Source organism: Linepithema humile, chromosome 5, assembly GCF_040581485.1.
Source record: "Linepithema humile isolate Giens D197 chromosome 5, Lhum_UNIL_v1.0, whole genome shotgun sequence".
Taxonomy (NCBI): Eukaryota; Metazoa; Arthropoda; class Insecta; order Hymenoptera; family Formicidae; genus Linepithema; species Linepithema humile.
In genome coordinates, this window is record NC_090132.1 from 29,679,527 (window position 1) to 29,698,702 (window position 19,176).

At 34.9% G+C, this 19,176-nt stretch overlaps 1 protein-coding gene across 1 annotated transcript in view; it reads right to left on the reverse strand.

Moving 5' to 3' along the window:
- Positions 1-19,176, reverse strand: part of Egfr (epidermal growth factor receptor) — a 136,081-nt gene that overhangs the window by 108,772 nt on the left and 8,133 nt on the right. The window lies entirely within an intron of this gene.

Below are 19,176 nucleotides of genomic sequence, written 5' to 3' on the forward strand. Positions count from 1 at the left end.
TTTCAAATTCAAAGAGTTCGCGCGAACTGAGTAATAATTTCATCGGAAAATTACTGACTGATGATGCGTCACAAATGGAATGACATATTATTACATTTGGTGACTTATCGATATCGGTGATTCTTAATTTGTGAAATAAATTAAGAGCAATGTGTATGGATTATCTGTCTTATCGCTGTAAAATGAATTAAACATTCTAATGCAGAATTTCCTGCTGCAGTTTCATGCGTTAACCCGCATTGTCGGAAAAAAGCATTACGCAAGCGTAACGCAAGAGAAATATGAACCATTAAAAAAAATTTTGGCTGATAATTGAGATGTTTTCTTAATTAAGGGTTAGTACTACTTGTAGTCTACTCATTGCAAGGACGACGATTAAATTAGTACCGCTGCTCGGTTATGCTCCGTAAAGTGCAACGTCGAGAGAATTTCTAAGCGGCGGGACCGAAGTAAATTATACACAACCAATTTAATTCTTACAAATGTTGAATTAGTTATTTAATTATATGTTAAATTGGTTATTTAAGTGTATGGCATAAATAACAATGGCATTTTGTTCTACTAATTATAAGAAATTATGAAGAGAAATAAAAAAATTATGATTGCTTAAATGAAATTAACTCTTGTGTTTTGTTTAAGTAAATACCAATTAATTCCACTTATTCGTTGAAAGCAGTATATAATAACTTTAGTTATTATATGATATTTTCAAGATTGGAATTTAAAGAGAAAAAACTTTAACCTAACAAAATAATCAAGTAACGTTATGTAATATATTAATTATCTATAATATTATTTTCCAGTAATAGATAAAATAAGTTACGTACTGCTTAAAAATTTTATTCTGAAATTATATATCTCTCGATAGGCAAACATAGCGTTATCAGTTTTATCGTTACTGCGAAGAAGTTCTGTACATCTACGCAGTTGTTAATCGCTATCTGTATAAGCATACAATTACGTTATTACAAATCATAAATTTGGTAAGACAACAAAATACGTATATTTCAATTAATTAAGACAAGTCATAGCAAGACAATCGTCTGCATATTTTGCGATGCTGGTGAAATAGTCAAATGCAATGTCGAAATTATGTCGAAATGCGTCGTATGCGAGTCAGGTACTTGCTTTTTACGCAATGTTAGGAGCAAGAGTGAAAATGCATCGCTATCGACATTTCATGGCTGAAGAGTATGCACGCTAAATATTTACATTTTACGTTAAAAAAAATGTTAAAAAATGATAAAACAATATTATATTTTTAAATTTATTTATCAATAGATATATAGAAAAATACGGTAAATTCTTACTAGTCGATCATATAAAATAGAAAAAATATAGCAATTTCTTTGTAAATTCACTGTAATAATATTTTACTTCATATTTTTAGTAGTAAATTATATATAAATGATAATGAAATCCTTCCCAAAACATCGATATTTGATAAGATAAGTCCAACTAAAACTTAATCAAGCAACGATAAGAATTCGCAAGAATTCATGGAAAGCTTCGGGAATCATTCTCAATTGAAAACCGTAGTGACTAATTAAGAAATACTTGATGATATAACGATGCTACCAAAGATCGCCGTAAATCATCGAGCTCGTTAATTAATAATGCGGAATTGAAACGGGGCGGAATTATCTAAGCCACTGGAGAAAAGTGGCTCCATTGTTCTCCGAAATCAGTGAAATCTGTGAATATTTTTGAATATAAGAAGATAAATGTCAAAGAGCATAGATTTATTATTGTTTTAAAAAATTAATATTATATATAGAATTTTCTTATATACATTTAATCTGTAATAATTAATTTTTTTCTTAAATAATTATAGAAAATCATGCATTAATACCTTGCATATATAAAAATGAAAGGTAAAAATCTGAAGAAACATTTTGATCAATATATTAGATTAATAAATGTAACAATATTTAAAACATAATAGTGTTAATGTTATTTAAAACATATAGAGTTTAAATTAGAGAAACAAAATTCATTATTTAATTAAATATAATAATAAAATTACTTCATCTATAAATCAAGTACAACAGTTAACTAAAATTAACCAACCATAATTGCCATAATAAAATAACTTTTTACTGAACACGATATTTCATGCAAACACAACATGCTATACGTGAACTAGATATGCTAAAAAGACGCGACAAACTCGACACCCCACTTTGTAAAGAACTGTCTTGGAAAGGTAAGCTGCGCCTCAGAAAGAATTGCAGTAGCCGCCGTGTGAACGGCAATCTAAGGTGAACCAGAGCGGCTGGCCAGTTCTCAATCAGTGAGAAATTCCGTTACAGGACCGTATCGCGAGAGATTCTTTCGGGATTGCGTGCAAAAATGAGATATTCTGCATCAATATAAAAAACAAACGCAATCGTTTTTGTTGCATTCGGTTGCAACTCACGTTATTTTATTACAATAATTATCTGCATGCAACTTTCTTGTTCCACTCCCCCTATGCACCGTTATAACGTTTATTTCTCCTTAAATGTTATATTTAATAATAACTAGAAGAAATCAAATGAGAAGAAGAAGAAGAATAAATAATGCTTCAATGCGAAATTAGAACTCTACGGTTTGTGCAAAGAAAGTTAAAATAATTCAAAGATCTCTCTAAAACAATTACAAGTAAGTTTAATCACGACTTTTATAGAACGTACTCTTTTAAAAAACTTATATTTGCAATTATCAAGTGACCTCTGCACCCTTGTGCTTCGATTACTTTCTGTCCAGCTTCAAATGCTGGACGCGGCTCGACGAGCACGAGCCACTTGTCTTCGTAAGGTGGTTCTCTCTGTGGACAGTGATACTCTCTGCTTTCCCAGAAGCCTTCTGGTCGTGGGAAGCGAGAGGCAGAGGTCTCGAACTAAGCTACACATGTGCCAAGAAATGAGTGGCGCCCGGCCATGTGTCGAGAAAAGCAATAGCGAGAAAGAAAGAGATGGAGAAAGAGATTGGAAGGTTTCCATCTGGAAAATGTATTATGCCCCGAAATAATGTGTGGGAAATGTGTATATACACATGTGTATAGATAATTTGCTGTAAACAACTAATTTGGCATACGTCCTAACAAAATATCCAAATATACGTCCTAACAAAATATCAGAATAAGATAACGATAACATCGCATACACGTATTTCGAAAGATAAGTTTGATAAAAAAATCCTGTATATTTTATACATTTGGAAAGTGCAAATGCAAATTCAAAGAAGCAAATAGATAAAACTGCTATTTAACGATTATAAGATTATTGCTTTTACAATAATATAAATTTAAATAACTTGAATAAAAACTTAATATTTTATTTCCTTTTCTAACTCAAAAACTTTACTAAATTTTAGAATTCTACTGAACATTGTAACATTAAATTATTATTAAAACAAATTGACATATCTATGAGAATAATTTTAGTTAGAATTTGATATGTTCTTTTTAACAATATTTGCTTATTTGACAACTAAAACGTATATTCATTTATTGTATTTCTTGAATTTTTTATCGTCGCAGTCGTTTTATATTCGTCGCGTCGATGCATTTTTTTCCCCTGTAACTTCAACCACCTTCCAATTCCAGAAGCAGCAGCCTGTTGCTTTGCTCCTCTTTGGCTCTCTTCCCACACAAGGCACATACGCGTGATGCACATACAACGCATTCGTCCTCGTCACAGTGAAGATACGAGATGCGTGCATAAGCAATATACGCATTTCGATAGCACGGCTATTTTTTTGCTACTTAAAAAATTTTGTTTAAAAAAAATTTAAAAAAAAACAAAAAATAAATATTATATTAGATGAAATTGTCTTACATATTTTCTTTAAATTTAAACTTTCTTTAAACTTTAATTTAATATAAACAAAAATAAAAGTACTAATATGTTATTTTTTTTGCTTTAAACGGACACTGACATTTTTATCCGATTAAAGCAATTTCATGCAAAATTGTTAAGTATAAAAAAATCGTTGTGATTTACACATATTTCTCAGGAGCAAAGTTCTCAGACAAGAAAGGCAACAGATAATTTCACCCCGGAAAAATATCCTTCCGCCTTAGTTGACAGCGAGGTATATTAATTAGACACCTCAGAATGGAATAATAATGTTCATGCCTATTTTTCCCTATAATGCTACGCTTAATTACGTTTTCTATATATAGCAGCAAATCGCGGGAACTTACCCGCGGTATTCAAGGCTTTTCTTAACAAAGAACTTTTCACAAAGACATTTCTCTTATCGATACATATCAAGAGATATAATTTACTTTCGCCGCAACAGCTTTAATGCTCAAAATCCAATTGCAAATAATGCAGATAAATTTCTGCAAAGTTAGAATTGTCAATCTCAATTGTAATTAATTAATCTTCCTTATTAATTATGTTTAATTTAAACAAAATAGGTGCTTCTATGTTTTTTGTTATATAATTTTTCCCATAATAACTAACCAAAAATTTATGGCTTATATTACTATAAAATCAATTATTGTTAAAAAGTGGGCTTATTAATAATAACTTTATAACATGGTTACGACTTGAAAATATACATGACATTTTTTCACGTTTAATTGATTACAATCATCAGTTATATCTACAACTGTAATCAGTATTTTGAAAATGCAGTCTTGTCACGATCTTATCCTTGAATTCCGCGTCCAAGAAGATGAAAGAAAAGGCAAGGAGATGATACTAGCATGGAATATAAATTGAAATAGATTCGAAACAAGGAAGTTTTAGAAAACGGTAAATAATCACAATTTACTAATACTTTGATATGAATATTATTACACAGCTGATGATACTATCGCAAAATTATCCATATTATTAAATAAATAAAGAACATTCAATTATATTTCTTCGTGTGTATTTTATACTTCTGTAATGAATTAAAAAAAAGGAATAAGAGATATTCATAGTCTTTTAATTTTGATTTTGTTAGAAAATGTGAGTTTTACCGTTTTCATATTAATATTATTAAAGCATAAATAGTAGTATATTAAATTACTTCCTTCTTCATATTAGATTATCAGTAGATTCAGAATGAATATTGATGAATAAAGATTGCCTTTTTTTTGTCGCCTGTCATAAAAGCGTATCTATAACTTGTATAAGACTGTAGTCGCGCATGGTTACTCGCGATCATCTATGACGGTTCTATGTTTATGACTACAAGTTACATCGTTGCTCGCCCTCGCGATAGGAACTGTCTCTTTCTCGAGGCAAGATAACGGTACCCTTCTCTAGCGCGATTTCACAAGAGAGGTGAACTCTGTGCGGAAAACTCGTCGTTCAACTATGGCAAGGGAATGTTCAATATCGCGAATATTGCACTGTAAAAATGATAACTATTTTTATAAAAACAATATTATTTTGACTGAATGTTTTAAAATTCTCTCACACTTGCAGTAAGCAGCAAGATACGTCAGCAATAAGATGTCTTTAATTATTTCTAAATTTAAAATTTTATCGAAATTTATTTACTACATCAAGAAGACAAAAAATTATAAGGATTTTGAAAAAACAAAATCATATTTTGCTACAAAACATACAAGCTACAAAAAAATCATGAAAGTTCTATTATAGAAAGATTGCCATTTTTTAAATAAATACAAATTGATAAAAAATAAGTTTTGCCGCGATTAAAAACTACTAAAAAAGTTCCAAGAAATCTAAACGGTCTATTGTAGAGTTTATTATATCGTTATTTAGGGTTAAGTAAATGAAGAACTGTACCCGTGCAGATATATAATTTGAAAAGGTAGGGCAGGGCGAGGGTCGACCAACGAAGGAAGGAAGACAGAAAATTGAAGAGAAGGAGCGTCGAAGGTCAGGATCGTTCTGGGGGCTCGGACAAGAATATGAAGGTGCAAATCTTCGCGAAGTCTCACAAGGCAAAATACCGCCGCCGTTTGCTTGAAGTAGTCTCGCTTGGCAGAGCGCAAAACAACCACGATGTTCGCCTAACCATCTCGTTCAGCTAACGGAAAACGGTACCACAGCGTCAGCACTGGCATTATTGCCGCTGCCGTTGTCGTCGTTGTCGCGGTTAAAAAAAAAGAAACGACCGGAACGTACCTCGGAATCGTCGATAAACTCGCGGATAATAATCGATTGTCTTGCGACAAGAACGTGAATGCATTTGCTTTGCCACGGTTATCCGCTTCTGAGTATTTGAAGCTGAATGAAATCGGTTTTGCGCGCAACTCGCCTATCGCTAAAACCGCGTAAAGATCGAATATAAATAGAACAGCTTTCCCGATAAGAATGAAAATCTATTTAATTAGCAAAGTTCTATTAATCTCTATTGACATTCATTTTAATTTATCGCAAAAAATGACAACGGTTCTGACATACATAGGCACATATAATTTTTGCGTCATTCAATTCCGGTATTTTTCATAATTACAAATATTATGTAATAAGGTCAGAAGTATGCTATAATTGTAATTATGTGTACTGAAATCAATCCACATCTGTTGCCCGCAAGCTCCATTCATCTTTAGATTAGAACAAGACAATGCTTTTATTTGCAGTCCACCTGCTGCTCGGAAACCGAACATCTCTCGAGTATGCGATCGTTAAAAAAGAAATATGAGCAACGGAGTGCACGCTGTCTGCTTCGCGATTCCGTCTCGCGATTTCGCTCCCCGCGATTCGGCTCGTCGCGCCGTGTAGTTGTCGCGATATAACAGCGAAAAAACCAACCGCGTCTCGCATGATCGTTCACAGGTGAGCATAAGTAGCCAGTTACGAGCAATGATCGCGAATGATTAATGCATGGCGAACAAAGGAACGAGCGGAGAAAGGCATCATTGTCGTGTTTGTTGCGCGTTTGTTAACCAACGGTAAGGTATACGATCGCTCACTGTCCCCCCGTTTCGTATCGCACATGAGATTATCGCGCGAAAGTAATCCTTGATTGTGGGTGGTCATCAAAAATGAAGAACCGATATCCACAGATCGCTATATGGCCGTTACTCTATACATAGAGATACAAGAGCACAATGCACTGCGTCAAGTCTCGCGATTTTGTCTACCGATGTTGATATGTTAAAGCTGTGCAATTATTTTCAATGGAAATTGCACTAGTTTTCGATCAATGTTACAATAAACATAAGTTTTTTTTTTTATGATAATTCGACAAGTGCAATAGATTTATCATAAGAGATTTATTTTATCTAATAGAATAATCAATGCACTCGTTCTTTGTTCAATTAATTAAATGTAATTAAATATAACATTATCTTCGTAGTTTATTAAATGCATTTTGATTGATTTATGAGAAATTAGTAGATATTACGATAATAAAGGAACAACACGGTACGAAGAATCAACTAAATCAACTGAAGATCTTCAGAAATCTAACCTGCGAGGGTCTCGGTTTCGGGATGGGTCGGCAAGGTTCATCACCTGCTCATCATCGAGCGTGGGATGATGCCGGTGGTCCAGGTAAGAAAATCTCGTAAAAAGGTGGAAGAAAAGGGGGAGCCCAGCACATCAAAAATATCGTTGGTACGCTCTATTATTAATACGCTACGCAGATGTAAAGATCGAAGATCACAATAGATCTATTGGATGATCTATCACTCGCAACACATGTTCGCCTTATGAACTCCTGCACCTTCGAATTTTCACACGATTTTGTTTCTATATGCGCAACTCAATCTCTCTTACTTCACAAATAATGCCTAATCTTTGATGGAGCAATCTGCCATTTGTGTATTAGTATAAGAATCTTGTTAGTAGAAACTCGTCGCTGGGTTAGAATTTGAGTCGAGTAACACTCTCATATTTGGCAGCTTCAAATTTTCACATACTCTAAACATCCACTATCAAATCTAAATATTATCACATAATTATAAATTACAAATGCTATTTATAAATAATAATTAATCAAGCTGGCAATTATATCCAGTCTTAATATTTGTAATAATAAACATTTTGAATATATATTTTTCCACTGAAATAGGAAAAATAAATGTGTATAAATTTCTAATATAAATCAAATAAATTATATTTAAATTAAATTTACTAAAATTACTGTAATAAAACATTAAAATATAAAAAATATAAAAAATAGTAAATAGAATATTTCATGTTTATAAAGTATTTAAAGTATCATAAGTTAAATTACATACTGAATAAGATTTTCCATTAATGACATAATAATTTCTTTTACAATAAAAAATACTAAACAGTATCTAAAAATTCGAGGAGCATTTTGAAGTTAGAAAAATTCCCGCGGGGTCTACACACCGTTCCTGGGAAAACCGTCTTTTTTTAATCGCGGAGGAGGAAATGGGTGGATATCCTGAGAAACTGGCGGTTGGTTTTTTTTCTCAGACTCGTGAGTGGGAAAAAATAAGAGCGGGATATAAATTTCCTTAAAATACCAGAAGGACAAACTTGGCTGCCCCGTTGCGGCAGCTGCCAGTGTCCACGGAACATCGCGGGGCCAGGACCACGTGTAAGAAGAGACGAAGTCCTTAGAACAGGACGTGCGCCTCTCGTCTCACTTCCGGGTTCGCCTATATATTAGATATTCATGCCCACCGCGCACCTGGCACTTTTTCCTCTCGTTAGCGCAGTGCACGGAAAGTGGTGGACGGGAACTGATTTTAAAACTATCGCGCTCGCGTAAATGTTCGTTAACGTAACAGCTTGCCGGAGTATGATTTTTTTCGCCGTTCGCCCGTAATCGGTTCGTATATACCTATCGCCTACGCTGCCAGTGAAAGTAGCGAGACGAGATTAATGGCAATAGAAGGATTGTGTACCCTAACGACGGTTCGTGGGAAATTACATTCGCTCCGACACTCAAGCACTTTCCTCTACGACGACTACGAGATTGCCGAGAAAAAATGAGAGGCTGAGAAAAAATGGATCTTTAAATGTCCTCAAAGATTGCACTTCATGATGTAATAATTAACAAAAAATAATCGTGACAAACAAAAATAAGATAAAGATCAATATCACTGCATTAGCAATTGCGTACGCGATAAAATATATCTTTATTGATGATATAAATAACTGTCTTATCTTTTGTCTTCAAATATACCTCATCTATCTGTAAAATTAAAAAAATACGAAACACTGGCGATTATTAAGTCCAAGCAAAGAATCATAATACGATTCACGAGAGTTTGAATCCAAAGGCCTTCGTAAATGTTGCTTGTGATACGCATGAGTTTAAATTGATAAGAGAAACTGTAGTATTGTATTTCGATACGCAACTTATATCGCGGCGTAGAATCGTATTAAAGCAGGCAAATTGACACATCAATGAACATCAAATAGTGAAAAACAATCATGAATGAAAGCCAGAGCCTCGAGAATGCTTCTTCGTAATCTGTGTGTAGTCTTATTTCATAAAAACATTTTTTTAATTTACATATTTCCTGAATATATCAATTGATTTTTGCGATAATTAATATTATATAGAAATAATTTAAATATATATATAAAATACTTTGGAAATATATGTATTCTAATTCTCATCAATAATGAAAAATATTTATAAGTTTTGGTTTTAATATAAAACAAATGATATTAGATAACCAAAAACGTTTCTGCGGTTTTTTGTATTAAATTTAATTTAAAAAAACCGCACAAACTTTTCTGATTATATCTTCATAATTTGAAAATTATATCTCGAGACATTAATAACGCCTGGAGAGCTTGTATAATTTTGAATTACTTGTTCAGATAAATTGGTTTTCATGCAATCTTGTGAAGCATAAAAACCCACTTCCGTAAGGGACGTTGTGTACTTTCTCTCATGGAGCCAGGGTACCTAGGCGAACCTGTCCTAATATTTACGGAATTGAAGCGCCCTTTCAATCCACTCGTCGTCTTTTCCCCAAAGAGGACACCGCAAAGTGGCTGAAGACCTTTTGACTGTGTACGCGTCCTTTGTGCGTTTCGTGCATCATGAGGTGGGCACTTAGCTCACAAGGAGCTGCAATTTGTGGGTCTTTCACAACTATGAGCGAATATCGCACCTGGGAATGTCGTAAAATGACGTTCTAAATCTAGAAATCGTATCTAGAAAAAAAATACAGCACTTGTGGCTAAAAATGAAGTTATTATACTTTTCTTTGAAATTTTCCTTGGCTATGCTTAGTACTTCATATTTACGGTAAGATTATTACAATAAAATGTAAAGGGTTCTTATAAAAAAGAACATATATTCATAATATATTATGAGGACAAGCTACTTAAGAATATAAGTTTGTCTCATACTTTTCTTAAAAACTCACATCACTCAGATACTTCATATTATAAATACATGCACATAAAGAAAATTTTAAAATAGGTAAATAATTTATTTCACACATGTGTTCATTGATTCGTGCTTATCGATCTTTGTTTACTTTCGTAATATCTTTAATGCAATTACTGATATGTGATCTCTACTGAGATAAAAATATAACAAAGGCTAATCTTACAATAATAATTTAATAGTTGTCACAATTATATAGATATAAGTAATTATTTTCAATTAGCAATTAATTAAAAAAAAAAACGACACGACATCAGTCATTGTATTTCGATTTTTATGCTCGAATATCGATAAGTGAAATAAGAAGCAACTCGCATATTTGGCTGTGAATTAAATTCCGACAACACGTGAGTTGCATTTGAAAATAACTATTAACATCAGTTGCGTGCCGTATCGTACTTGCATCGTATTCCACTGTTTCGTGTTTCGTTGTGTGTTGAGGCCAAGAAGAACCTACTTATCTCTGATTTTTTCCTCAACCCTTTTTTTCTTTCCTATACATTGTTAGGATAAAATTAATGTCTATCATAAATCTGCACTGTCTTCTCTTATATGTTTTCTCATACTTTTTTATTTCTCAGAAAAAAAAAAAAAATTAATCTTTCATTAATATTTTAATAAGGACTTGTTCAACAAACGTGGAGGCAATTCTTTTTTAATCAAAATTGCATATATATATAATTTATGATAAGTTATTAATACTTTGATACTTCGATTGCACACTTCGAAAAAATTTAACACATCTGGTTTTCTCTCCATTTCTTTATCTTTATCTTCTAATCACATTTATATTCACATTTTCTTCACGCTAACGTGATAATGAAATATTTGCGATCGCTAGCATGCACCTGATTCACTAGTTACTGCTCAATGCATTGTACACGGCATGCAAGCTGAAAAAGATCATTTACGTGAGCCGGTAAGCCGCCCGCTCGTTCGTCGGTATTCACCGCCACTACTACGACTGGAAGTGATCCGCGCGGGCCTTTTCTAAGAGGCCGAGACGCAGGGACCCATCTGCCGCTTATTATTCGTCCTGCGTACAAAGCATCCTTGATACTGAGATTGCATTGACCAAGGACCGAGCAGTCTCTGTTCGCCAGAGGAATTTCATGTCGTCGCGCGGAGAAAGAAGGCAAAAAGGAAGGCACGTAAGATCGAAGAAGAACATCAAGCGCGGAGGGACGCGCGATCTAGGCGTCGGCCTCGCATTCACCTTCGCCTCTTTTTACCGTGACTGACCAAGGAGTGCACTCGACCAAATTCGTAGTCATCATTCGTGACTCTTGTCTGTCCGAGAAGTGGCGAATGGTAAATGGTCGAGGACCCTCCCTGCTAGCTGCAGCATTGCGATGGCAAACTGTAACTGTGCTCGGACAGCTCGAACTTGAATTCTGTCCACCCGCCAGGTGCGCGAGCCGCTTTATTTCTATAATCAGCTGATCGTAATTGTTCTCATTGTTATATTTTACGTGCGTGCGTATTGCATTGTCGAACGGACAACAGTCGTCATCCGGCTGGCAGAAAGAATTCATTTGATAGAAATGCGATATTTTAATTTTATATATTCATAATATTCGCGATGCTTGGTAAAAAGAACATTTCAACGAATTTCCAAAGTAGAATGCAGTGAAATGAATTACGTCTCTATTCATGAATTTTTCTGTTGAATTTAAGTATAAGTATAGCAGACGTGGTAAGCAGAATATCAATATTATTGTGAGATGAGGATAGACAGTTCACGCAGGAGTTCAGATTTTTCTCAGGAACACTAGCTATTAGAAAACCGGCAAGCCTTTTTGTTTGTCTGCGAGACGATCAAAATATGACTGGGAAAAACGGAGATATAAATCGCTAAGAATCGAGAACCATGATGGAGAAAGAAAGAGAAAAACACACGCAAAGAGCGCGGGAAGATACGGACTGTCAGCGCATCTTTCTTTTCCCATAACGGGACCAGGACAGGAACCTTGGATTGATTTACACCAAGTAATCTAGGTTTTGCCATACATTACACGTGTCGACCATTCCGTTAATTACGGTACTGTTTTATCGCGCTGTCCTATCGATCGCGTTTGTGGGATCTTTAGACCTTTAGATAAAAAATAAATGCAGAAAATTAAGTTGATGAAGTGTATAAAGATTAGCATCTAGTATTGATATATTGAGCGAAATCTATCGAAGTAAAACATATAAAAAATAATATACGAATGATTACATATTTGATTAATTGATTTATAGGCTAAAACATTTATCAAATGCAAATTGGAAATAAAGAAAATATTAAATTGGATAGCGAATGTAATTTTACATCTCATACGCATATACGTTATTTATTGCGTTTTAGAAAAGTATTACGACTAGAAGATTATTAAAAGTGCTCGTTGCTATAAAATTTGTCACGGTGCTAGTCATTTTTCAATAACAGCATTAACGAGATAATAATCAAGTATAAAGCAATTTAACGCGTATTCGCGGTATATTTAGCGAGCTTAACGGTCAAAGTGAGGGGCGTCTCCCGACATTAGCGCGACGAAGAACAAAATACCCGATAAAAAGCGCGACATGTGCTCCTACATGGTGCTGCCAAGTGTGCTCGATGTACCCACATGGCCGAGTACTAAAAAAAAAATTTAAACTCTTTTTTTTGACATACTCTCCTGCCGCGCGCGGATCGAACTTTGCATGCGGTTGTGTTTTCGTAATGCTGCGCCAAAGCTTAGAAAAAAATATCTCTAAAGGACAGAGAACGGATTCAAGATGCCATGTATGACGCACAATCTCGCGGCGTGCCATAAAAAGAGTGGCAAATATCGGAGTCTGTTTCGATCATCAAACTAGAAAAAATTGTATTCACGAGATGGAGCAATTGTGTAATACACGAGGTATAGTGGAATTCAAAAAAAAATATGACGTCGCACCTACGCGTTATTTTTCTTCTTTCTTTAGTGGGAAATATTATCTGTTTAATATTAAATGTGATGACTAAAAATTCATTTTTAAAAAGATAACTAAGAATATTAACTTTTTATAAGTTTTAAGAATAAAATTCTCCGCGTTCTAATCTTTATTACTGAATTCTTATCCCCTTAATTATTTTTCACATGTATTTGCTGTTATCTTTAGAGTGCGAAAGATTAAATATAAGAAAAATACGATTTCTCACCATGTATTGCGTACTTAATGTATGAAAATATCGGATTATTTGTCATTTAGATCTGCTGCAGCGTAAGCGCTCTGATCGGTGCAACAGCAGATTTATTACGCTCTGATTAAGTTACACGTTGATTTCAGCGTGTTCACGGTGAAGGTACTTTTAAGACACAAGATCGAGGGATATCGTATTCCTCGAGCGTGCGTGTACTTTGAACCAGCTACGGTATTCCTTAACCGCGATTGTGTACGAACAGCGAGTATACTCTTCTTCTTGCACTCTTCCATCTCGGCGGCGTTTCCCACACCAAGACTGCTACCAGAGTGTAATACTATATTCTCGCCATGGCGGTTGTTTCGCCACGGCGACGAACTCATATCTCGCACACGACGCATTTCAGCACATTTCGCATGGGTGGTCGTATCCAAGAAGCGAAACTTCATGCCGTCCGAAACGATAAACATTATGAATGCCGATATTCGTTAAATTAGCATTTCTTTAATCATTAAAACTGTTATTGAAATAAATATATGTTATATCGATCTTAGAAGTTACATATCAATACTAATCTCTCTATCAATTCTCATCGATCATTATCGATTCTCACGAATTGAAAGACTTCTCTCTTATCTTATCTTTCAGATCATCTTTCAGAATTACTTTCCGACTATAATTCATTTTCATCTTAGGTATAATTATTTGAATTCTTATGCGTGTCTATGTGTTTTGTGATATTTATAGGTAATTACTTCTATATAAATATTTGTAAAACTGACACTCAGAGATCTCAATATAGATCGCGGTGCTTAGAGATCCTATTTCAGCCAAACTATTGCTACAATATGTTAGATAGAATCTTGATCGATTAGCTTCCCTCTCAGTGTTCATTTTAGACCCTGCGCATTCTATAAATTTTGCTCGTGGAAGAAGGCGTTAAATTCTATGCCGGCGCAAGGTGCATGCAAACCAACTATGCGCTTTGGCACATTTCTTATGTTCCATAAAGGCGAATCCACGTCTCAGGTTCAATGCCACATCACAAACTAGCTTCGACTCGCCTATTGCATGGTCTTCTTCCACCTTTCTGGCTAGTATCATGAACTCGCACGGCTCGTATCCCGGCGACGACGCAACAATGCAGTACCTAAGTGTCGCGGCCCCGCAGGTAACCGAATCCTCGGTGCCTTTCATCCCACATTGACCCCCTGTCTCGTCCACCAACGCTTGGAGATCCTCGACAGTCGGGGCAACAATGCTCGCTTGGATTCTTTATGCGTTCATTCGGACGCGAACGCACCGGTTTTCCAAATGCACACGTCGCATCGCGCGTGTATGGGGCAGTTGCAGCGAGAATCGTCCGTATGCGAGTGTAGTGTGCGTACGTAAAGGGGGAATGCGACGTACGCGATGTATGAACAACTAGAGTTGAATTTCAGAGATTCAGACATACATATATAATGTAATCTACCGCTCTTCTTTAAATAAGTGGACAAAGTGATTCAGAGATGTAATACAGGAAACTGATGACACTTGATTTTCTATGGAATTTAAAGTAGAAATTTTCTCATAGCAAATATAGTAGTAAAAAAAAATATTAAAGTATTCACGCAATGATTTTCTTACTCATTCAAGTTGTATGTGTACGTGTGTGTCCTTATGGATAGCAAATGACTGATTTATTCTTGCGACATTTATAATTTAGAATTTAAATAGCACAAGCTAGTGACTGGTATACATAAATATGTTTATTATGTCCATAATTGCTGTCCGTTCCCATGTCCTCCTTAATAATTACTCGAATATATTACACCAATTACAGATTGCAAATGATATTTTAATTTGCACGGCAGAAAAATAGAAAATCAGAATCGCAAATGTTTATCACAACATTCGCAATATGTTATGGCAACTCTATCGTATTAATTTGCATTGACTTGCATTCCGTTGCTATCACTTACGTAGTTATATTCTGTGATTGTTAATCAGTAATATTCTTAATTTGCGGATATTGCAATTTATACTTTGCATAAAAATACAGTTTAAGTTCCACTGGAAATTTATCTCTAATGACGTAAACATCGCGTCGTTATATACAATAAATATGTGCATAAGTTCCGAGCGAACAATCCAAATATCCAATTAAAATAATACATCATTTTCTACGATAGCCATTTTCTGAATCAAACGTTCCACAAAAATTTCATTGGAAATTTTTAATTATATTTTGTTTCTGTTTACAGATTTATATCCATAATTATACAGATAATTATCTATTAATTGCTCATAGATCATTTAGCAGATATTTATTTAACAAAATTTCTATCCGCAAACTAAGCTACAAATACATTTAGAATTGTATTGGTAGAAATTGGAGCTCAAGTTTACTTGCTCGTTCAGTCTGAACGTCGATTGACGTGGACATTCACCCCGGTCTCGCCGGAGTGAACGCAACGCTCGCGAGTTCGCGACATCGAGTCCCGGTTTGGATGAGCGCTTGACTCCCCGGAGACATATCTGGGCTGTTTTCTTTGGAACTAGTTACTTCATTTGGTCAAGAAGGGAGCCTGTTCGCGAGACGCGACCCTCCCCGTCCCGTCGCGTATCGAACTGCGAAAACGGATGCGCCTCGTTCTTTCATTCCTTCGGTACGTGTGAGGGTACTTCGCAATTTGCGCGCAAAGATCGCGACACAGGAAAACATTTCCTTACATGGCGAAATGGCACGATTCTTCTGTTCGTAGTAGAAATGAGTGCATTATACGTGAGCGCTCGTCTTACGAGCGGATGTTATATAAATTCAAAGTTGAGTCAAATTTTGTTATAAAATTTTAACAGATAAGTAATAAAAAAATTATTAGGTACCATTCAATAAGACATCGTTTAATGAATGTATTAATTTTCAATAATTAAGTCTATAAAGCTAGATTTACAACTTTCCAGTCAATAATCGAAAACAAAGTTAAAAATTTTTTTCTACAAATGAAGAGATTTGATGAATCTGTTCACCAAATCTGCGGAATAGGAGAAAAAAAAACAAAAAAATAAATAGGAACATAATTCCGAACTGTCGTAATGATTTGTACCTTTGTACTGGGAATAGAATGTCTCTGTAGATTCGCGTGACGGTAGACACGATGTATACGTGAGAAAAAAAGCAAGCCTCGCAATATTTTCTCATATGCTACATGTCGTATGCTCTCATAATCCGAAGTACCTGTCTCGTACCCATGTTTTTGCATTAAAGCAACAGACAAATTTACGTAAGCGGGATTTATGTAAATTTCAGCTATTTGTAATGTGGCATAAATAAAATATTACTCTCCAGATTATTCAATCGATATTGTATCCGATATGGTTGAGAAATTATATATTTTCTACGTGTCATAAATATTTAAACTGAAAAAAATATATATCAAGACAGTAATAATTATATCAACATTTGACTATTTAGTAAAATTATATTCTACAATAAATATTTTTTAACAATTAAAATTTATAACTTAAATCCCTACAAGAACTTTTCTTTAATAAGTTGTTTCCTTTTCAAAATTATTCAACGTGTGTGTTCGCCAATTGTATCGATCAATTGAAGAACAAATTATTATTCACAAATGCGAGAACGCAAATATTGATTCATTCAACTTAACTCGCAGACTCTGCATGTTGCTGAAGTCCAGAGGGGAAATAAAATTATTTTCGCGTGTTCGGGGAGACATGACCATCGCAAGTCTCCGCGAGAATAGAGAACGAGACACCGTGGTAGAAGACAAGAAGAGAAAGAGAGGAAGATCAAGACAGCGGAAAGATGCGGAAAGAAGACGAAGAAAGACTCGCGATCGCAGAGGCGAGCGAGAAAAAGAGAGGCGTAGAGAAAGAGAGGGACGGAAAAAAAAGGAGCAAGAGAAAGAGAAAGAATAGGAGGGTAGAAGCGACGCGGTGAGGCAGAGGACGAGGAGGACCGGCCTGAGGCTTCGTAGCATGCAATCTTCGCCCATTGAAGACGCGCTGGGAAACTGCACGGTTATTATGCCTGAATGGAACAGGGGACGGGGTGTGCGGGACCGGGAAGAATGTCGAAGGTAGCAGAAGAGGATGAACGCGAAACGTGCGCGTTCCTCCCGGCGAGGAGGAGGTTCTTGCTCTGTAACCGCGGCACGCAACTTGGAACCATGTGCTGGTTGCGCGCGTCCTCGGAACCAGGTTCCACAACGAAAACCCGCGAACGTCCTCAGCATCAGAGAGAAAGAGAGAGAGAACGAAAGAAATAAGAGAGAGAGAGAGAAGGGGAGAGTTTCACCGCGGTCTTTTTGCACTGTTTGATGTCGTTGCAATTTTATGGCATGTATGGTGTAGCCTGCCCGTTTTATGAACTCACGGAGCAGGTTCATGCCCGAGGAAAGACCTGGATGCGGAGTCTCGTTACAAGATCGCTTCAATGAGATTATTTGACTGGCTTTCGTTGGAAAATATCCAAGATGACAAATCAGCGACACAATTCATCGCTGTGTCACTGGGAAGCATTATATATATACATATATTAAGATATACATGAGATATATCAAATGCTTCTGTTGTGTCATATTTCTGTGAGTGATATCAGTTATTTTGAGCCGAGTATCTTTTTTGGATCGCATTATCAAATTAGAAATACTGCAAAATAAGCAAGTATTCAATCGATTAAGACAACGAGTCAGTCAGAAATTTTGGATTTTTAACGTTTAAATATTATAAACGTAAAGGAATTATATTGAAATAAAACTGTCAACTGTCATTTCAAATAAACAAATAAAATGTCATATTTATAATTCAATTTCAATTGATAACCTCAAGATGAATTTTGCAACATCACCTTTAGGATAGATTTAATATTTGTACTATTTCTTGCAAGAATATTCCACTAATTTTTGTTTTGCCCATTATGTTTTCCTATTTTAATTGCTCACGCATGTGAAAAGGTACCGGTGTTCTTGCAACTTCCTCGTTGCACATATAAATAGATATGTAGTCTGAGACAGGATGCTGACAACTCGATTGTCGAAGTGGTTGGAACGCCTCCATTCAAAGACCGAGCGTCGTATGAGCCTCGTACAAAACGCGCTTGATAAGAGGTACCTATAAGCATCGTAAGGCGAGCATTTAAATAACGACCGTGGAATGCCACTCCATGACACCTTAGGAAAGACACCTCGCTCGATAAATGGCACGCATTGTCCCGTGTGAATGCGTTTTTAGGTAAAAAATCTTATCAAATGTTTGAATTTTCAGCAAATTCAGTCGTTATCATATAAAAAACATCAATATCTAATTTACATACTAAATATTCAATTATCTAAGCATAAAATTTTGTTCAATTTAAGTATTGTATATATAGTATATAAAGTGCACGTATTTCAAATAGATTATCAAGAAATTAAAAACGACAATTATATATTTTAAAATCTACGAAAGAAAATGAGTATCAGTATAAAAAAAAGTCAAAAAGTAAAAAAATTTTGTAAAGAATTTGATTCCTTAAATATTTCTTTACTTTTTGACTTATCCTTGTAATACACATTTCTTTTAATGTATAAATCCCCTTTAAAACGTGTAAAATATTGTTTATAACATTTGGATATATAAAATTATCAATACAATGATACACAATTCGTATATCTTCGTGAAAATAATTTCTTAATGTAATTTACGTTGCTTTTTCTAACGCAAGACGCGAGTTTTCTTCTGCTTTTACTCTATAA